This window comes from Arvicanthis niloticus, chromosome 13 (assembly GCF_011762505.2).
Source record: "Arvicanthis niloticus isolate mArvNil1 chromosome 13, mArvNil1.pat.X, whole genome shotgun sequence".
Taxonomy (NCBI): domain Eukaryota; kingdom Metazoa; phylum Chordata; class Mammalia; order Rodentia; family Muridae; genus Arvicanthis; species Arvicanthis niloticus.
Window position 1 is genome coordinate 43,006,778 of NC_047670.1, and position 22,223 is coordinate 43,029,000.

Here is a 22,223-nt window from a genome sequence, read left to right on the forward strand (position 1 = left end):
GCCTGTTCTGGAAAGACCCCCTCCCCAAGTCAAAAGATGCAGGAGGAATGATTTTTCTACCCTATGGTACCTCTGTGGTCAGAGGGGTCTCTACATGCAGTGTACAAGCCCAGTCAGGATATCCACAGGGAGTCTAGCCAGGGAAATGGCATCAAAGTGACGAAGCAAGAGGGTCCCAACAGGCCTTACAATGCTGAATGAGGGTGTCCTTCAGAGCATTGTGTTAGCAACCCTTTGCAAACACTTTCAGAGCAGTGACGCCCTTGACATTCACTTAGCACCTTCTGGAAGATAGGTACTATGAAGACCTCTGTCTTACAGAGGAGGAAAACGGAAGCACAGAACAGCTAAACAACTCGTTCCAGGTCACACAGCGCTTTAGCAGATGAGCTGGTAAATCAGTGCGTGACTCAGCAGATGAATAATTGAAGAACTGGGGAGAAGAAGGTTGAACAAGGGCACCCACTAAGATTTCATAACTCCATTCCATGCTATCTTAGCGCGCAACCTCTGTAGCGTATGTACTATCACTGGATCGCCTCATGGCATCCTCACCCACGCCAAGCAACAGTTACGATGATTCCATAGCCCAAGGCTTAAAAGGAAACCTCCCTCACTGCACTCCGGGGATGCTTTCCAGTCATGCCAGTTGTTCATAGTCCAAACTCACTCTGGAGCCTTCAGGGCTTCCTCTGTTTTGTGGGTTTGGCAGGGCATAGGGATTGGTTTCATTTGTAAAATCCTATATGTACTCTGGGCTCACAACTGCCTCCTTCAGCGTGTTCCAGGTTGCAGGTAGAGACAGGCAAACAGCAAAAGGCTTCATGTCGGAGCCAGTGCTGTCACTACAGAAGATAGATTTTCTTTCTTTTTCATTTAGTTTCCCTCCTCCCCTCTGTGTGTGTGTGTGTGTGTGTGTGTGTGTGTGTGTGTGTGTGTTTGGGCGCACACCCGCGTGTGCATGTGTTGGGATTGTGTCGAATGCAAGTGTGCACATGATATGGCATATGTGTGGAAATCAGAGGACAACTTTTCTCTGGGAGTCAGTTCTCTCCTTCCAAGTAGTTCCTGGAGATGGAACAGGTCTTCAGGCTTGCTTGGCAAGCACTTATACCTGCTGCCAGCTCCCAAAATGTATTTTTTTCCTTAATCCGAAGTTCCTATGAGGTGGGTGGGCAAGGACAACTAACAGCACATCTTATCTTCTCACTTCATTTTTAATTTCCCTTTTGGCCAAAAGACCACATTTTTACATTGAAGATTAGCCTTTGAAACTCCCAGCTCTGCATCCCACAGAGCAGCTCTTGGCTCTGGCAGCTAATATGTTTCCCAAGCAACAGCCTTTATCCCTCTGACCCTCTGCCAGGTGGTGGGATTAGCAGATCTTCCACTAAAGGAACAAGGCACCTTCCTGCCTTTTGTGAAGATGTTATTAACAGGCAGGTTTTCAAAATCATAGGCTTTCATTCCTCAGTTCACTTGAAGCAAGTTGGCCTCCCAAAGCGCCCATCTAGGCAGCCAGGGGAAATTCTCAGGCTGGCTTGCCAACTAGGTGCTTAATTTTGCTGCTAAGTTCTGTCTCATCTTGAGAGACTCGCGATGGCTTTGAGCATCACTTGGTCCCCAGGCACCATACGCACTCTAGATTCAGTGCATGGGCAGCACCAGGAAAAAAGAATCCCATCAGAGACATGGGATGGGGATCTTCGTGAAGATGGAAAATTCACGTGAGTTTAGAATCAACCGAGACAACTAATGAAGCCTGATTGGAATGTGACTCTTGGGTCACACTGAAGTCAAGCACCAATCTCCCAGATGGTGAGGCTGCTGGTCTTAGACTCAGGAGAGAGGAAGTGAGGAGTCCTAGGACCTCCTACTGACAAGATCCTTAAAGCATCCAGTCCACAGCCATTAGTGAGCATGGCTCAGATGGGGTAAATGTCGGGGCTAGGCTGGGAGCTGATGCCCTGTCAGATGTAGTTCTGCTTTCCCATAGTCCCCAGTGCTCCACAATGCAAAGTTGTAGTTGTGGGGTACAGAATAATGTTCTAAGCACATGCATGTGGTCAGGGTCTTGGGCTCTAGAAGTGCCTGTAAATTCCAACTCTGCCACTTCTAGCTATGGGATTCACCTACATCAGTGTCTTAACCTTGCTGACTCTCAGCTTCCAGTATCAGTCAAATGGGATTAGAATAAAAATACAGAGACCACCCAGGCTGCTGTGGGGATGAAGGTACAATGTTAGGGAGGTCAGATTCTCCTACCAGGGAGCCTGCTTGCAGGGTTGAATGATCATGGCTCTCTGTGGTCAAGTGGGAGCCCAGACACCTTGTCTCCCTACTTTGAAGAAAAAAAAAAAGATGCAGATCTAAGACAAGCCAGATGGCTCAGGATGTAAATCCACTTGACACCAAGTCTGGCCACCTGAGTGACATCCCCAGGACCCTCCCAGCTGAGGAAGAGAACAGAGACCCAAAAGTTGTCCATTGACCTTCACAAAAGTGCCTTTATACACTGATGTCTCAGTCCCTGGAGCTGCAAAGTAGGAAGAACTTTCATCTCTACTGTGACACTTAGAAGGTGACCCAGCTACAGATACTCAATCAGATACTCAATGCCAACAGGCTGCCTGTTCCCAAGACATCTCAGTTCTCAGATCCTGGAGGCTCTTTCAGGTCCTGTCATAGCCAGAGTTCACCAAAGCAGCATAGAGGGCCAAGTCCTTCATTCCAAGACCAATGAAATCAAGAGATTGATTTGAAGCTCCCATCTCTGCTTCTGAGGCTCTAAAGAAAGAGTTGTACTTTTAATTTTTTTTTTCCCCACTGATCCTTTTATTTTTGAAAACATAAATAGCCAGTTAGATGAATTGCTGTCTTTCATGTGGAGTTGTTCTGGGCCTGCTGAGTATGAAACAATATTTTGGAGTCATTCCATCTTCTCAGAAAAGACATAGGTTTGCTTTGGTTGTTTTTTTGTTTGTTTGTTTTTGTTTTGTTTTAATGGATGATAGATTTTCCTCAGGAGCTCTTGACTAACTAAACATACATGGAGATAGCTACTTGGCTCCATAAGTTTCTTGTACATTCAAATGGATTTCTGTTGTTTTCTTGTAATGAAGCCAAATCTATCACAACACAATCTATGAGGGTTCTTTTTTTTATTTTTTTTTTATTTTTATTTTTTAAGAGTTATTTATTTATTATATATGAGTACACTGTAGCTGTCTTCAGACACACCAGAAGAGCACATCAGATCTCATTACAGATGGTTGTGAGCCATCATGTGGTTGCTGGGATTTGAACTCAGGACCTCTGGAAATAAAGTCAGTGCTCTTAACCACTGAGCCATCTCTCCAGCCCCCCCCTTTTTTTTTTTTTAAAAAAACTGTGTCCAGTAACATTTAGGGAATGTATTTTCTCTGTGAATGCTACTTGTCCATTCCTAAAGACACTTTTTAGTTCCACCAAGTCACTTGGAACTAATGTTATATTCAAATTTTATGATGGTTTATTATTTATTTTTGAGAAAGTATCTTACTATATAACCTTGACTGGCTTTAAACTCAGAGATCTACCTGCCTCTGCCTCCCAACTACTGAGATTAAGTCATGTGCCATGAGGTCAAATTGATTTTGATTTTTTTTTTAACCCTTAATTTATATTCTCTTTAAAACTTTCAAGTTATAGATAGGAGAGTGGCTCAGCAATTAAGAGCACGCACATATTGCTCTTCCAGAGGACCTGTGTTAATTCCCAGTAACCACATCAGAAGGCTCACAACCACCAGTAACTCCAGCTCCAGAGGATAAAAAATACTTTTATACTTACATGGTTGAATAACTTCAGTATTTTAGAGGAGAAAACAAAACAAAATGAAACACACATAAAAAAAATCAGAAAAAAAGTTCCAAATAACCCCAAATTAATCAGAAGGCACTTATACAAATATTTCCAGTCTTTTGAAAGGCCATGGTGAGGCACTGCCTATCCCCACTAATCTGTCCAGAAGCTTTCTCAGAAATAAAAGACCAACATTTAGAAAGCTAGACAGAGGACTTAGTGGGACTTGCTTTGCAGAGAGAAGGATCTGAGTGTGAGTCCCCAGTACCGACATAAAAAGCCAAACATGACTGCACAAGCCTGTAATCTCAGAATTGGGGTTCAGAGATAACTGGATCCCAAGAGTTTGCTGGCTAGACATCCTTGACCAAAGAGTCTCTGGCTTAGTGAGGGACCCTGTCTCAAGGCAATAAGGTAGAGAAAAATACCGTATCTTGCTCTCATTTCTGAATGCACACTGCATACATATATCACTGTGTATGTTATTTGTATATCATGAGTGTCCATCCACTCATATGCGTGCACCAGACTCATACACAAACCCATATACACAAAACCCCTAGCATTTGCTGGACAATTATTTCTAAAACTCTATTTATTTATTAATGTATTAATTTATTATTTATTTATTTATTTATTTATTATGTACACAGTGTTGTGTCTGCACATATGCCTGCACACCAGAAGAGAGTGCCAAATCTCATTATAGATGGTTGTGAACCACCATGTGGTTGCTGGGAACCAAACTCAGGCCTTCTGGAAGCAGCAGTCAGTGCTCTCAACCTCTGAGCCATGTCTCCAGCCCCCTGGGCAATTCATATAACCCACAATTCATGGTGAATTTATGAACAAGTAAAGTTGTTTTGACAGCAATTCTACAAAGTTTCTCTGTGTGACAAAAGAGAAAACTGAGTCAGGCGGCAGGAGAGTGACCTGGTGGCTGAGTTGAGCATCTAGTTGAGGTGCCTTGAGATCCAAGCAGTCTTCAATCCTTTCCATTGAGATGTGAGTAGAGACAAGCTGAAGGTCTGCAGGGTTTGGATGTGGCTTCAGTGGGTCCTCTAAGGATACAAGTGTTGGAAGCTTCATCCCCAGTAAACAACATTAAGGGAAGGCGGGACCTTTAAGGGGTGGGACCTAGTGAGAGGATACCAGACTAGCCAATCCTCACCCTGGTCTGCCTTTTGACTGCTGAGTCACCAGAAGAATCTCTCCTTGGGGTATACCACCCTTCATGCCATTTGCTAGAACCTGAGCCAGAGGACCTCATTGGGGCCTATGCCATGCTGCTTGAATTCTTAACTCCCAATATGGTAAATAAAACCCTTTTCTCTACAATTACTCAGCCACAGACATTTTGGTGTATCAACAGAAAACTAATAAAGGACCTCGCTACCATCTTATCTTTGACACACATAGGGGCAATCGGGTAAAATTGGTTAAACCAGTATTTCTAAGAACTCTGTAGCCCCCACCTACGGTATCCACCCTCTGCCTTTTCATTGACAGGAGGGTAATCTTTGGACTGACATATGGCTGCCTCAGGCTGTGGCAGAATCAGAGTAGATAACAAGTGTGGGTTGGATCTTACCAGTCTACCCAGCTTGCCCTCTCCACCTGACTCCTCCCAATTTCCTCCTCAGGAGGCTACACTGAAGAACCCTCCTGCTTCCCTGACCTAAGCCCCAGCTGCATCCCTGGGTGCTGGGTGGCTGTATTTCCAGAGGCTTGAGTTTGTGCATAGCAGGTTGGATTAGGGCAAAGTGCTTGAGTTGGTCCTTCTTCTCCCGGTCTCCATGGTCTCTTCCCAGGGCCTCTGCACATGTGTAAGCCGTGCTATCCTGGATCTCAGCCTCTTCCTGTGGCTCCTTTCCAGAGGTGACGAAGGTACTGTGTCACTTCCTGCTGATTACCCCAAGTGCTACCACAACCCCTGTAAGAGGGGTAAGTCCTTTATTCAACCTTTATTCAACTTGAATTTCCTGTCTACACTCAAAATGTCAAGATGTTTCAAACACACACTTTGGGGCACACACTAAACACTTAGTAATAAGTAGAGGCTACTGAAATCCTTCTCAGAGAGGCGAATAAGGCACGCTTACATAAACCTCCGTCTCCTAGGCTCCTCCTCACAGACAGAAGCAGGGTGAGCATTTTACATTGCTGCCTCCTACTTAGGACATGGAGGGTTGAAGAGGAAAATGGAAGAGCCTCACCAGGATCACAGTGACTAGTCTCAGTCCATTCTGGGCACCTTAAACTGGATTGAAGTTCTCCTTCGTCTCCTAGCCAGGTTACAGAGTGTTTTGGTACCAGGCTACTGTTCCTAATAACAGTGCTTTGGGGGTCACCTCTCAGTCCCTGTTCTGACTTGGTAATTTTTCACTCTCATTCTTCCAGAGGGAAGAAGGGGATTTTAATGGTTTTATGCAACTCAAAGGAACAGGAAATGCAGGCTCCCCCCAGGGCAGCATGGGGAGCTTTCAGAGAAGTTAATAGGCCATTTTACCTTAAAGTCAGCTGCCTATTGACAGAGTTTTCCTCTGAGCTTTCCAGAACTTTTGGCCTCCATTCCACCATTTAGAAGAGGCGCATGCCCCAAAACAATCAATTTCTCTGGTAAATAGACTTCATTCAACTGGAACTCAGAGGCTCTGATGCTTCCATGAGTGAACCTGGCCTTTCATCTTCTCCATAACTCCACAAGCCAGTGGAGAGGCCCAGGCATCCTACCAAGACTTAGCACAGAAGTACAAGGCCTGAGCTGTTCACACAGCTAGCCTATGGCTGTGTCCCACTGAAAGCCAGCACCCTTTCCTCACCTCTGCCTGCTGTTTCCTTAACTCCACCCTCCCAAATCCGCTGTTCAAATCTGAATGAGGGGTGTATGGACAGGGGCAAGTCAAATATTCAAAATAAAGTATTAATCTGTATCTTCCGAGATAATCCAATGCAGCCTCTTGGCTTCCTACAATTCTGTTGAGGTACGGAGTCAGACTGTCAGAGGCAGTGAGGGCCCTGCATGCTCTGACCATCCTAGTGTGCAAACTGGCCAGAGAAAAGGACACACTGCAGGAGTAGGAGGCCAAAGCATCTAGTTTCCACCACCTCTAGCTGCTTCACCTCTTTGTGCGGAAGCTGACAGCAGCCTGGCATCTCAGTCACTCTAGTTCTCTTGCATATACAGTGTGTACGGCACTTTTGATATCTGCATGACATCACCCAAGCAAACACATCTGTTCTACTGCAGATTGACAGTCAGCAGAAACCCTACATCCCGAGGCTTAGAATCCCCAGGTTTCCTTCTGTGGACCCTTCAAATGTGGGGATTCTTTCCATCTTTCAGCACAAGTTGACTTTGGTTCTGATAAATACCACACATAGCATGGCTCTTCATCATCCCATGCACATCACCCAGAATACTGAGACCTCTGGGACGGCCAGAGTTCAAGGACCACGTGTTTTTCCACTCCAGTACCACCAGAATCCTGTGAGGTATCTGGAACCAAACAAAGTCCCCATAAACACTAGCTCAGATGGAATCAATGAAATCCAACTCTCCCCACCAAAGTAACCAAAGAAGTAGTGAATTCCAGACTTTCCAATGATGTGTGATGTTGTGTATCCAATAAAGAACATCAAGACCTGAGTGAATAAAAATGAGTGGTTTTGGAGATGAACAGCATAAAGTGTTAACATAGTACTCTGGTGTTCCCTGGGACTCATAGTTTTGCATTAAAGCTAAAGAATTGAACAGAATAATGTCTAAGATCACGTTTAGCATGTGGATAAGGAGGACACACTGGTCTCTTTATATCTGCACATGGAAGCCCATTAGACACTGCTCTAAATGTACGGTCAGGAGTCAGACCTTACCTCTCAAACCCAGTATTGAAAACAGCTGGCAAACATTTGACCTAGTGAAAGACAGGAAGTCACTCTGTCAGTGAGAGTGGAGGAGCCTGGGGTAACACGCCAGTCTCCCCAAGGTGACTAGCTCTGAGGAAGAATCAGAGCAAACCTAAAGCAGGTGGGGACTGTCTTCACGAAGAGGTTTTGCTGTATGCCAGGTGTCTATCAGCAGAGAGCCACAGCTTCTTAATTTGCAGAGAGTGAAAGTGAGACCCAGGACCCAGAATAGCTTGGGTGCCACGTTGCAAGGCAATTGAGCCTTTTCACTGAGACTCAAAGACAGGCTCTGATGGGGCTCATGTCTGTGTTCTTCTGACCAAATTAGAACAGACACGCTCTCGGGTTCTCAAGCCAGTGATGAGGAATGCAGTTTCCATGTGGGTCATGCAACTGATCAAAAGGGCCTGAAAGTCTGATTCTAGAATTTTTACTAACCAGGCCACCTCTCCATGCACAAAGCAGTCACTGGGAAGTACTCTAAAAGTCCCCTTGCTAGCTGTTTCACTTCCCCATTTTCAGTAACTTACAATCAGCTGAAGTTCAAAAACCATATCCCATAGAAAGTTCTAGAACGTTTAAATTGGTAAGTTTTGAAGCAACTTCCATTGCTGGTTATTGGTATAATTGTTCCGTTTCATTGCTAGTTATGATTAACTTTTTGCTTTGCTCAATATGAAATTTGGACTTTGTCATAGCACTTCATAATAGCCAGGGTCTTGGTATTTACTGGGATCTTGGGAAATATCTGTGGATAAGAGACAAGGAAGAGTACAAGGAAGGACAAGATGACTGGTGGACTTAACTGTTTTGTTTTGTTTTTTTTTTTTTTTTTCTGTTTGCTTTTTGGAGGCTGGGAAGGTCTTGGGATGAAAGCTAAGGTTCGGCTTCCACAAAGTAAAGCTCTGTCCAAACACAAACCCCTGGAGTCAGCAATTCCAACCAGGTAAATTGATAGGGATAGGTATCAAAGGCACACATCTGGAGGCTCCTTCCTAGGGAGGTCTGCCTGACACTTGTTTCTAGGTTAGAGTTCTGACAAGACAGGCTGCTTGGTGGGAGGAGAGAGGGAGATTTACTTGTTACAAAGTCATACTAAGGATCCTGGACTCCATGACATCCTTTTCTTTCAGACCCATCCACGGACAAGTTCCTCAAGGGGAAGGGGGAATCAAGTACCTCTAACATTGGTGACAGCCAACTGTTCAGAGTCCCTAACCTCAGGAGAAGTGTAGGAGGAGTGGTGGTGTAGCCTGCACCTGAAGACTCAACTCAGCACCAACTACAAATAACTCAGAAAAGGTCAGCTTCTGCTCACTGCTGCAGAGCCCAAAAGAGTGGTGCTCACACTCCTGAAGAAACCTCTATGGTCACATCCATCAACACTTCCTGTTTTCTAGCCCCGGAGCTGGCCAAAGACAGTGTGGGAAAGCCCCCTGCTAAGTCCAGGCCTGCGGTTTTGCTGGCCAGCATGACCTGAACAAAAACGGCAGGGAGAGGAAATGTCAGAAAGGACAGGGAAGATGTCCTCTATCCATTCTTTTATTCCTTTATTCTGCTCCTGTTCACGTACGTGTATACACACGAGCATATTGTGAGCATTTCTGCACAGTATACGCCTACACACAGTTATACGTCATATCTATTCTTCAGGACTCGTTTTGGAACCGTAGTAATGGCTCTGCTTTGCAGATATGAAAACTAGTTTTCAGAAGCTAAGTCACACGTTCAAAGTGAAATTCTTCATCTTACACCCAATTTTAGGCACACACAGGAGACACAGATGGGGAATTTTAGTCATTTTTTTTTTTCAGCCAATTACGAAAGTTCAGAAAATGACTAGGCTTTGGTGTTTGGGACAGGAAAGGGAAGTGCAGAGGCGCAGGGGCCCAGCCCAGAGGTTTTGATCACCCTTTCTCACAGCTTATCCCAACCGTTGTTTCCAAAGCAACCGACAGGGGGCAATACATCCCTCCTTTTCAAACCTGGGGGCGCTCTGGGCCATCACCCAAGAAAGAAAACCTGGGGACACCGCCCGCAATTTCCAGAACCGCGCATACTGGTTTAGCAGGGTGGGTGCTCAGCGCTCTCCAGGAAGCCACTGGGTAGATTTTAATTCAGTAGGAATAGTGGAAAGGGACGAGGGGCGTCCCGACCCTGGCTAGCAGCGACTTCCATCCTAGAGGCCCTTTCAGTGAGCATTGTATTAGCATCATCTATGTGCCAGAAGCAGTGGCAGAGATCGTCCCCTGATCCTAGCGGTTTTTCTGTTAGGGGGGCGCCCCTCACCTGCAGCAGGGAGGCGTGGGCGCTCCATCTCACCACAAGTCCGTGGAGGCGTGGGGACCCGAGACAGTGGTAAGCTGGGAGAGGACAGGGTTACCCATAAACACAGTGACGGTCTGGCAAATGCCTGATGTAGCAACTGTGTGAACTTGTTCCTGCTCTCTGGGTCACTAGTGTCTCCTGGGGAGTCATTCAGCTTCTGAGATGCCTTGGCCATCCCAGCTCCCATCCACTCGCACGCTTTTGGGCGCGCACGCGTCCTCTCACGGAGCACCACTAATTCCTGCTGGCTGTAGAAGCCGGCTGGGACCCTCTTGTGCAAGAGGCTGGAGAAACTCCAGGTTCCAACAGGTATATGTAGGTCCGGGCACCCTGTTTGAGACCCTACGGTGAGGCAAGGCGAAGCGCCCCAGGCCTTAACCTGTACTACCAGGCAGGCAACTGGAGACTTAATCCCCATCTCGAGTTCAGCCGCGCTGCCTCCCGCAAGGTCACGCTCAAACACCCACGCGTAGAAAAACAAAGAGGGCTGAAAGTTGTTTGCGCAAAGGTCCGATTCCGAGCTAACAGTTCTCCAATCAAGTCGCCTTGTCGGGTGTCACAATTTCCTACCCCGTGCACACATCAAAGCGGCAGACCGTGCCCTGCGCAGGTCACACCATAGAGATGCAGACAAGTTGCTAACTTTTGTCACATTATTTCTTGGCAGCTGCGGCTCCTAATGGGTTTGGGGCAGATTCCAAGTTTAGAGTTGCCACCGCCGAGCTCACTTTGCCCACCCTAATCTACCCACTTTCCAGCACAATGCTTCTTCTTGTGCTGTCCTAAGCTCCAACTTCTCCCCGAGATCCGAAGCAAGGCGGTATTAGAGGTGTCCCGGGGGCAAACAACCTCCTCCCGGATCTGCGCCTTCCCTCAGCTGATTGGGAGACTCCATCCGGATACTGTCCCACCACCTTTGGTCTAGAAAGCCAACGCTCTCCAAGCGTCCCCACAGAGCCCCCCAGCCCGAGACCGCCGCTTCTCTAGAGTCGGGGCAATCTGCGCCTGATAGAGTCTCCTACCCGCGGCCCGGCGGGGATCCACTGCGGTGCTGGGTGCAATGTCACCGCGGCCGCTCCGAGAGCCGCTGCCACAACCACGGCAGACTCTCCACTGAGCTCCGGGAGGCTCCTCCAGTAAGCGCCAAAGAGCCTAGAACCCCAGAGCTGGAGTCTCCTCCCTGACCCTCTCCCCGAGACCACCGTGGTGGCCGTGACGGAGACACGGATCTCTCCCCTTGTGTCTCCCTCTAGGCGCCTAGGGTCTTTGGTCTCACTTCTACTGTGATACCTTCCTAGTCCCTTCCCCACCCCTTCTGTTCCCGGGTTGGGACGATCCCCTCAGCACTCAAAGAACACAAGCAAAATTTCTCCAGCCCCAACTCGCGAGGGGGCGCCGTCCCTGGGGCACCGGGGCAGGGACCAGCTGGGTGCGCACTCACCAAAGCCGGAGACACGCCGGAGTTGCCCGGTTTGGGGTACCTTGCCCGTTTGGGGTACCGAAGAGGTTCAGAGGGGTATCTAAGGAGATGCGTCCAGGATTCTTACCCCGGCCAGCTCACACCTCACGGACCTTCTCTGCCTCCTCCTCTCTCCTCCCTCCGGTCTAGGGCTCTTTGTCTTTGCAAAGTGTCGAAAGTGTCTGGCATAGTGGGCTCCGCCGGCAGAGGTTAGCGCTGGAGAAGCGGGAGGCGGGGTGAGGATGGGAGCGGCCTCTGGAACACCTTCCCCGGAGTGTAACGGGAGTGAGAGGCGGGGCGTCCGGGGAGGAGCCGCTTTTGCCCGCCGTCTGGGACCAAGCAGAGACTCGGCGCGCCCAGCCGGGTGCCCGGCTCCTCGGTGCTCGGATCCTCCCCTTCCTCCGCCCAGCGCCCGCCCCTTGGCGCTCGGGCGCCCCCCTCCGCCCCTCCCTCCGGCCTCAGCTCGGCTTTCCCTTTGCTTGGGGCTTCCTGCAAGCCCAATATAGCTCAGCCGAGCCACGTGGACCGCAGCGGGCTGGGTAGAGGCCGGACCCGCCTGAGAGGAGGCGGCGCGGGGACAAGATCGCTGCCCCAAGAGTGGGATCTGCGGGAACAGCTGGCGAGGCTAGGGAAGAACTCCCAAGAGGCTCGAAGCCCATGGGGTCAGGTGGAGACGAGGCGTTGGGCGTGCACCGAGAAGGATGTGGCTGGCGGTGCCCAGAAGAGCCCCATTCAGGGGCGCGGTTTAGAGTGGGGGCGATCAGGCAAAGCCACCGCTTTCTCTAAGGGCGCGGGACTCGAGGTGGGATTTAGGTAGGCTGGGGGAGGGGCACGGCGGGGTTAGGGATCCCGGTGACCCGAGCCTTGGACGGCGGGGCCAGGACTACGAGCCGCAGAGCAGGTCACTATAAGCATCCACATCCCTGCCCTTCCCGTCTGCTCCGCCGAGGGTTTTTCCTTTTTGGATGGGCAGACAGCTTCGCAGTCCCGAGCTGGTCTAAGGCTGATAGTGGGGACCAGAGTTAGAAAGGTCCCCAAGGCGGTCTCGTGATGGGGATTTGGTTTAGGTTAGGGTAGAGGTTTTTCTGGTCCTCCCTGTTTTAATAGGGAAGTGAGGCTAGTGGGTGCAGAATTTAACATGTGTGGGTTGTAGATCATAAATGGTCGGTTTCAAAATCATTTCTAAGATCTGGTTTGTCAGTGGGTATCCTCTAGACACTGGGACTATCTCTTCGACAACTTTTCCGTGGAATGTTAAGAGAAAAGAGTGCGCAGGAGTCTTTCTGTTTTCAGCTCTGGCTGCTTTTGGGGACAAGCCTTTGCAGTGGAGGAGGCTAGATCTGCCTGGCTGTTCACTCACCAGAATGAGGTTGTAATGTTGGGGCGAATTTGTGGTGCTTCTCCTTTACTGTGTGATCTTGGGCTCGTTGGGGGATGTCCTCTGTTTCCTAGGTGTGTGCTCTGAAATATTCCCTTGCAAAGAGCCCTGGTCCTAGCGTTTGTTTGCTTGGGTTGTTGTACTGAGCAAGTGGTTATGGCTCTTGAAACTGCCTTTGGCATCTAAGAGCTTAGACCAAGCCAGCTTACGGAAGGAGGAAGGGGTGGGTTTTAACTGTGCTCCCGGACTGCCTAGATAGGGTTGAGACATTGTGTAAGTCCCGGGGAAGTAGAAGAGAAATTATTAAAAGCGAGGAAGAGGAGGACAGACAAAGAAACAACAAACTACCAGAAAAGGAAAGAAAAGAATAGAAAACTACAAGTTCCACATGTGTGTTGGGGTAAGGGAGTAATGTTGCAAGGACCTCTCTCTCCAGTTAAGCCTTACTGGGGCTTAATCTGCCACTGGGCCATCCTCACCAGGATTTTGAGAGGAGGGGTCTCCAAGGTGTTCTATGACCTCTGCTGAATAATTTTCTCTGCTTGTTCTAGGTTGGTTTGGGTTTCCATGCTAGAAATGGGGTGAGGTCCTTGTCACTGGAGGTATCTCTATGAGCTTTGTTGTTTCTGAGAAGCTGATCAGACTGCAGCACCTGGCATTCTTTTGTGTGTACGGTAGAGGAAGGCAGAGATCCCATCCTGTCAGCTACTCTCCTCCATAACACAACATTTTCCAGCCATTATCTACTGTGAGCCACTTAGATCCTTGGTCCCCAGGGATACAGTTTGGAGCAGGCACACACATCCCGGTGACTTTCAATAGAATACAATTTAAATGGTCACCTAACTGGACCTCAAGATTAAGAAAAGAGCCCTGTGGTTTGCAAGCCTGTGTCTGCTGGCCATGTGCCTTTTGATTTGATGAGGCTTACTGTGGCTGAGGAACACTGTGCCTTGCTTCCTACTGACTGGAGTCCTCTCCCTGTGGTCCAGAAGGTGGTAAGGGAGTTCTGGATGGATTAACTGAAGTGTTCTTGCAAGGAACTGGAGTGCATAGGGAATCACTTAGGGAGATGGAAAATGGAAGGCTGCTATTATATTCTAATGGATTCTGTGGAGGGAGGGTAGATTAGGCAAATGAATACTCCCAGGTCATCCAGCTGGTTACACTATGTTACTAAGAGCCCAGGCGGCTCTCTGTCCACTTCCAGACTCTTACTGGGTCCCTGGATGAGTCCAAAAATGACTCTGGTGAGCTCTCGTGAATGTATATAAACCATCACCTTATCTACATAAAATGAACCTACTTCTAGTAAAAAAAAATGTAGGTGGGACTTTGAAAAACTCACTGGGACTTTGAAAAACTCACCCTCTTCCTGCCTGTCAACACATTCCTTTCTAGGTAACAGGACAGGCCTCCATATCCTTCCCTTCCTTCTCTTCTTCCTCTTATTATTTATTTATTTATTTATTTATTTATTTATTTATTTAAGTTGTGGCATTCTGTGCAAGCAGCACTTTTGACACCCTGGACCATTTCCAGAAGCAAGGGAAACAGGTCCCAGGCCAGGGGAGGATGTATGCATTTCTTTTTGTCACCCTGATCATGTCTCCCAATATGCCCTGCTGGGAAACAACTGGAAGTAGTCATTACTGAGAGTGCCTGCATAGCGGGTCCCCTGGGGAGCCCTGACATGGATTTAGTGCACACTGCCACCTCCTCATCAGTTCAGAGCACAACAAAGCTATCGTACTGATGGCCGAGGAAATTGATTTTCTCTTTTCCCTTCCCCCTTTGTTGGCACAAAAGAGTGGAAAAGTAGTAATGGGTTCCAATCCCACTGGGCAATTGTGAAGAAAAGAGGAGAGTGATGGGCTTGTTGGAGGCTTGCAAAGGGGCCAGCGCCTGCTATTCTGGGTTTTGGGTGGTGCTTTCTTAAGTCTCAGGGCTATGAGGAATTCCTGAAGTCTCCTTAGGAAAAGTGGTTCATGTAGAAATGTTCAAAGTAATATGACTTGGGATGCTGGAAGAAGAGACTGCTTGTTGCTGTCTTTCTCTCACTCTGTCTTTTCTCTCTCTCTCTCTCTCTCTCTCTCTCTCTCTCTCTCTCTCTCTCTCTGTGTGTGTGTGTGTGTGTGTGTGTGTGTGTGTGTGTGTGTGTGTGTGTGTGTGTATGCTTGTTCAAGTGCATGTGTGTGTGAAGTTCCCCCTTCTGGAATAATACCCTTTAATATTTTGGGTGAGTTTTTGCCCCAGCCTCTAATACCACTGCAACCATAGAGAGTTATTTTAGTCCTACTCTCTCACTGTTGATCCCTTCAATCTTTGAGTTTGTTCAGGAGAGGAATTCAATTGACAAGCCTGTCCAGGGGTTAATGGAGTCACCAGTCCAACCTGCATAGGCTGCCAAGCACCAAGTGTCCATCACTGAATAGACCAGGATGAGGAAGAGCCTTCTAGATTTGGCACTTGGCTGAATGTAGAGAATATAGCCTGTTAACCCCTTCCCTTAAGCCTGAGACGGCTTGAGGGCTTTTGAGCCAGCCAGTTTGGATCGACCTCATTTCCAGACCCAGTGTGCATCCAGGCATGTCTTCGGTGTCAGTCATTTGTGACTACCCTAATTTGTTCTGAGATGAGCTTCAATACTTGGTAGACACCAGAATAGGGAAATAAATGGGCTTGACTTCTTAAGCATAAAGTCTAGGGTGCGTATTTGACTCCATGGTAGAGCACTTGACTAGGCTGTGTGAGGTCTGGGTTCAGTTTACAGTCCTTTAGAAAAAAAAAAAAAAAGAAGAAGGAAGAAAAATGATGAAACTTTGGAGTAGAGGCAGAAAGCCCTTATCCACTTGTATAAAACAAACAAATTTACTGTATTTATTTATTTGGGGGGGGGGGGCACTTAGGTAGAGGTGAGACAACAACCTGCAGAAGTTGATTCTCTTTATCATGCCAGTCTCTGAAATCAAACTGGTCATAAGGCTTGGTGTCAAGTGCCTGTGCCTGCTGAGCCACCCCACTGGCCCAAACAGGAAATTTTTAATTCATTTTCTCTGTTAGATATCTTGTGTGTAAGAAAGAAGTCAGATGAAAGACCAGTTGTTGTCTGGGTGATGTTCATTTAATCCCTCTAGGACTGTAAGTGAAAGTTTGATCAAAGCGTGGAAATAGTAGGAAATGCTCTGGACCTTTAAGAGGTGGGGCCTCGTGGGAGGTCTTTAGGTCATTGGAGCTTGCTGTCTCTGAAGAGGCTGTGGGAGCCTGTCCGGTCTCTCTGCTCTGTTTAGACCTATGCCTGCTCCTCCATGGGATCCCAATACAAATGTTGCTGTTGGATGCCCTCAGCAGACAGCCTCACCAGTGGTGCCACCTGATCTTGGAGCTAAATAAATGACTGTTAAGTCAGCAGTGTCAAGGATTGTGTGGTAGTTATACACAAAATCCATAGATCCAGGCCTTATCACACTACCAAAACCTATCTCCAGACTTGCTAATTGCATGTGTCAATAAACATATTTTGTTTAGACTCCTGCAGGTCATGGTTCTGTGACTTGCAGCCAAGCACATAGTAACTGTAGCCATGGTTCATTTTCTACTTCCTCACCTTTCAGGTCACTCCCCAAACCCAAACCCTTAAAACCTATTAGATCTCCACTACCTGGAGAAACAAAGTCCAAATTTCCCAAGTCCTTTCTGTTGTGACCCTAATGTGCCCCTCAGTTATCCTCGGACTTTCAGATCCCAGTTAGCAGGTGTGTTGGTTAAATTGCATGTCACATTCTTGATGGCAGCAGTTTGCTGGGCTGCTGAACACTTCAGTGTCAGCCAGCCTGGATTCCCCAGCCCTCAGGTGTCTAGAGGGCTCATGCAGGCATTGGCTTCTTGGTAGGCTTCACAGCATCTGAAGTTTTTTCTAACTTCTAAAGGATACACAGGGACCATGGTTTAGAAGCGTCCTTACCCTAGCACCTTCCCAGCCAAGGGAGCTTATTTGTGCTGATGTGGCTGGCTGAAAAGAGGGATTCAAGAAGCTCAGGGTTTGATCTAAGGCATGAGCAGAACAGGGCCCTCTTAGAGGAATGAGTCAAATGATTCCATTCCTCTTTGACTAAGTGCCATCCTTGATATTTCTTAACTAGTGGCTACTGCTACTCCTACTTCTAGCATCCCAAGGAGTGCTCTCTCTCTCTCTCTCTCTCTCTCTCTCTCTCTCTCTCTCTCTCTCTCTCTGTGTCTCTCTCTCTCTCTCTCTCTCTCTCTCTCTCTCTCTCTCTCTCTCTCTCTCTCTGTATGTGTAAGCCTATTGGTCTCTAAATTTAGGACCCACCATAATCCAGTATGCATCATCTTAAACTTATTTCATTGAGTTTGCAAAAACCTATTTTCAAATAAAGTGAGATTCTGAGGTTCCTATGGGTCATGAATTTGGGAGAGACAACATTCAGCCCACTGTGTCCAAGATACTTGATCTCCCCTGCTCAACCCTTTTCTGGGAACATCTCTGGAGTGTAGTCCCACTTGCCAAAGCAGCCGCTGATGCCCAAGCTTGGATATAGCCTTTTTTTTTTTTTTTCCCCGTTTTCTTTGGTTCCTTTTCGTTTACAAGAAGCCCAATCCTCAGCCACTTCTTCATGTCTATTAGGCAGCAGTCCTAAGGCCAAGACCATAAAGGGCCTGACATCAGTTTTACGATGTTAACTTGGGAGATACCCTAAATTAACATTTAAACCAAGTGTCTTCCACACCCATATAGATGCGTTATTAGAGGACTCTTCATTTATTCTAGAAAACCTAACATTAAGCTATATGTAGGGACCATTGATACCCTGGAAGGCTCCTACCTCTTAAGTTCTCATCTGTTATACATGTGAATCAGGATGGGATGTCCTCTATGCATTTATCCCTTCAAGTTCCAGAATCCTGCTTACCTTTTGGGACTCTGGTATAACCTTCGTATCTACTCACTTGTAGGTTTAATTCTTCCGAAGTGGACAGACCTGAAGAGGTACAATTCCAAACCATATTCCCTGAAACTGAAGGGCGCTATGCAGGAAACTGATTGGAATCAATCTATGACAGCACACAGCCATGGAAAGTGTGTAGTACATAGAGCTTGGGCTCCATTGGGGAAACACAAAAGACACTGCATTTGCCCTTAGAGTCAGATGCTGCAAGGTGGCCCCAGTCCAATAGCAGTAGACATCATAAAGAGATTTAGAGGAGAGACAAATGCATGATGAGGTGGGCTGCAACAGAGGACAATGGCAGTGTGATGTGTCAGGGTATGTGTGTGCTTTGTGTTACTGTTTGGATAAGTTCTCAGGGTTGAAACGCTGGCTTAGGTAACAGTCCTTGCAATAGAAACCTTTTGTTCTATGGCATTTTCCCTGATGGCAGTCAAAACAAGCAAGACAAAATGACTAGCTTTTGAAATCTGCCTCAAAACACAAGGTCAATGCCTTCATTCTTGGAAAGAAATGGTGAGGCTCCTTGGGGATAGAGACTGTTCTGTGTCATGAGTCTAATAACAATCACAGCCAGCACTAGAACAAGAGGAACTGAGTGTGAGGCTCAAGAGAGGGGTGAGCCCATTCCTGCTGTTCACAGTGTGAATAGACGGTAGCTTTAAGCCTGAAGGAAGCACCTACACAGTTCCTGACACTGGAGTCTTTGGCTCCAGCATCTCAAACTGGCATCTCTGCTGTTGTAAGGAGAAAGATGCCATACAGAATTGACTAGCTGAGTGCCACATACTCAGAAAGCCTCTGATAATTGATGGCCATTAGTAATTTAAGTATTTTTCTGATGTGTATTAGGCTTGTCAACATATCTATGGGTGTTTTATAAATGAGAAAGGAAAACTACACAGATTTTGTGAATTGCCAAGATATGCCAGTTCTCTGCCAGGCTGGCTGGTTTCCTTTGAAGAAATATTTCCAAAAGTGTGTGAGTGCAGGCTCGTACATGCATGTGTGTGTGTGTGAATGTGTGTATGCCTCCCCTCTGTGTGTGTATGTGGGGTGTGTGTGTGTGTGTGTGTGTGTGTACGTACTCATGATCAATTTGTCTATGGGACTGGCTTCAACACTGTTGTTTTTCCTTTCCCTCTTTGTGTGTGTGTGTTTTAATTGTTTATTTTGTGCCAACAAGAAACCTAACATTTTTCTCTAGTCAAAACCAAGTGTCAACATCTAAATCTGTAATAAAAGATTCCCATGCTTGAAAAGGATGTAGATGATATCTGTACCTGTTCCTGGGAAAATAAAGAAATCCTGACGTAAATTCTCTGCTGTTTTGTTTTGTTGCACTGTAGAACAGGTTGACTATTCTTCAGACAAGTCCACCAAGCTTTCCCTTTTACTTTTAGTAGTGGAAATATATCCCAAATACACCAGTAGGAGCATCTCTGTACCTTGTCAAGTGGAACTATTTTATACATAGGTAAGGTGTCCACACTCAGCTTGCTGGCCTCTAACTTGACTAATGATAGAGTTAACCTCTGACTGCCAAGAACGTCCAATATCCTGGCACGTTAAATGAGCATACTTTTTTTTTCCTGTTGTGACCACACACTTGAGAAGAAGTGTCTTAAGGGAAGAAAGCTTTCTTTTGGCTCACAGTTGAAGAGCACAGTCCATCACAGTAAAGCATGGCAGCAGAACTCTGGGGCTGCTTGCTCACATCTTAGTGGTTCAGAAAGCAGGAAGGTCGGGGCTGAAAGCAGGGATGGGCTCTAAACCACAGGCACAGTCCTCCAACAATCCAGTTCTTTCAGCAAGACCCCATCTTCTCAGAAGGAATAAGGAGAGGAGGAGAAGAAGGAGAGGAGAAGCTAGGTGATGAGAGAAAGAGAGAGGAAAGAGAAGGGGGGACATGGAGGCAGATGTTCATGTGTCTCCACCAGTCAAAGATAGTTGATCATATCTAGGTTGGGTATTGGGTTATACTTCTGATTGAGCATTACCAAACTTATAAAGCCTTTGATTAACATTTTAAAAAATTGTATAAAAGCAAAAATGAAAAGGGGGCATGGGATAGGGGTTTTCTAGGGAGGAAAAATGGGGAAAGGGGATGGCATCTGAAATGTAAATAAAATATCCCATTAAAAAAAAAAAGACTCCATCTTCTCAAGTTTCCACAGCTTTTCGAAACAGCACCACCAGCTGGACACAAGTTCTGAGAGCAATGTTGGTACGCCATTTTACAATTTGCAGGGCCCAGGCTTCATCTACCTTGATCCACAGCTGTTAATAATAAAATTCCGGCCATTCCCAAGTGTATCTCACAGAACAAATTGTTCTAGCTTTAGGAATCTTTTTTTTTTTTTTTTTTTTAATTTTGAGCATCAGGAGAGAAGAGCATCGTTTTTACCATTAAAGACACTACCTATAGGCTCTCCCCAATGCTCCCATTAACATAGCTCTGCTTGGTCTAGTTTCAGTTCTGTAGCTTTGATGGGGTACTGAATAAACATTTTTATCCCAAGTATTCAAGTACCAAAGGCAGTGGGCATCTGGGGACCATTAGTAGTCTGTGCTGCAAAGTACAAGAGGCTAAATCACTAAACTTAGATCAAGGCCAAGGGTATGAAAACCAGACCCGTCTATAAAATGTGGACTTGTAGTTTCTTGTTGCCATAGTAACTAGAAAATAATCCACCTGTGAAGAGGAAGGAAACTGCTTTTGCACTATAGCCAGAACCGTCTGGTTGTAAAATCTTAAGTTCAGGATGGAACTTGCCTGTGGTATTAGGCTCAACTTGTTTATGCAGGCTACAAACCCCTGTCCACACTGGGAAACTTCAGAATCATAAAGAGATTTGGAAAAGGCAGGGATGGCTGTGGATGAGAACTAGCCCCTTTGAGAGTGGGGTGTACCTAAAGACATTTTTAAAGGGCCCAAGGCAGACAAGTCTTTTGATGACTATTTCAAATGGGACTGAGTTGTCCCTTAATTTGGATATAGTCTTATGTTGAGGAAATTTAAGATATTACCAACCTTTCCCCATTTTGTTAATTCAGAGAATCTGGTAGCCTCCCATTTGTAAGTCTCCTTATTCTCTTACTGCTAGCTTTCCATCTGTTAGCATGTCCTGTCAGTTTAATCACTGGGGTAGGACATTTAAGGAATCTGTTCTCTGAATTCTGTTTAAAGTGAGTATCTAACAGGAGACCTCTTAACGGGAATAGTTAAGATTTCATCTATGTTGACATGGATATGTGAGTTAAATTCAAAGACTAAAAGAGAGCTGGATTTTTCAGGGACTTGAAAAATGAATGACTTGAGGAATAAGAATACTTGCTGCTCTGGCAAAGGAATAGGGTTCAGCTCCCAGCACACACACAGTGGCTCAACCATTTCTGACACCCTCTTCTGGCCTCTATGATCTTAGCAAGAAGATGGTATCAATACAAGCAAAAACACTCATAAAATAAAAACAAAAAAATTTTACATAAGTACATGTATAACAACAAACATTTTATTTATACAGATGGTGCATAGATACCTATGTGTGTGCACAATATGCATGTGTGCGTGTGTGTATGTTAAGTGCATTTAGAGGTCAGAGGTTACAAGTCAAGTATGATTCTGAACTTTCCCGGTGTGGACGGGTTTGTAGCCTGCATAAACAAGTTGAGCCTAATACCACAGGCAAGTTCCATCCTGAACTTAAGATTTTACAGCCAGACGGTTCTGGCTGTAGTGTAAAGGCAGTTTCCTTCCTCTTCACAGGTGGATTTAGAGTATTTTCTAGTTACTATGGCAACAAGAAACTACAGGTTTACATTTTATAGATGGGTCTGCTTTTCATACCCTTGGCCTTGATCTAAGTTTAGTGATTTAGCCTCTTGTGTCTTTCCTCAGGTAATGTCCTATTGTTTTAGACAAGGTCACTCTGGTTTGGAGCTTGCCATGTAGACAAGATTGCCTGACCAGCAAGAGTCCTGTCTCCACCTCCCTAGGACTGGAATTGCACCTGTGCACATCACACTTGACCTTTTATGTAAGTTCTGGGAATCAAACTCAGGTCTTAGTACTTGTGACCACATTTCCAACCCAGCCATCTCCCCTCCAGTCAAAAGCGCATGTTTTAAGTGAATACTGACATAATAACCTTTATCTTTGTTCATTCATATGCAAACAAGAAGGCTCCAGGTTTGTTTGTGTTTTCTTTTGTAAGCAGAGTTTTTATTTCCTTTTTTGTTTCATATTGAATTTCATGCAAAGTATTGTGTTGACTCTGTTTTTGAGAAGTGGCACTCCCTGTGACCTTGCTTCCTAGCCCTGTGACCTTGGGTTTAT

At 46.3% G+C, this 22,223-nt stretch overlaps 1 protein-coding gene across 5 annotated transcripts in view; it reads right to left on the reverse strand.

Annotated features, from left to right (window-relative positions):
• St3gal1 (ST3 beta-galactoside alpha-2,3-sialyltransferase 1) overlaps positions 1-11,919 on the reverse strand; it is a 71,663-nt gene extending 59,744 nt beyond the window's left edge. For 3 of the 5 annotated variants that reach the window (XM_076911433.1, XM_076911432.1, XM_076911431.1), the window contains exon 1: positions 11,522-11,879. The gene's annotated coding sequence lies outside the window, so the exon portion shown is untranslated. Of the gene's footprint in view, positions 1-11,521 lie in introns of all 5 variants that reach the window. The other 2 variants (XM_034516329.2, XM_034516330.2) reach the window with 2 other exon arrangements.
• Positions 11,920-22,223: the final 10,304 nt, after the last annotated feature.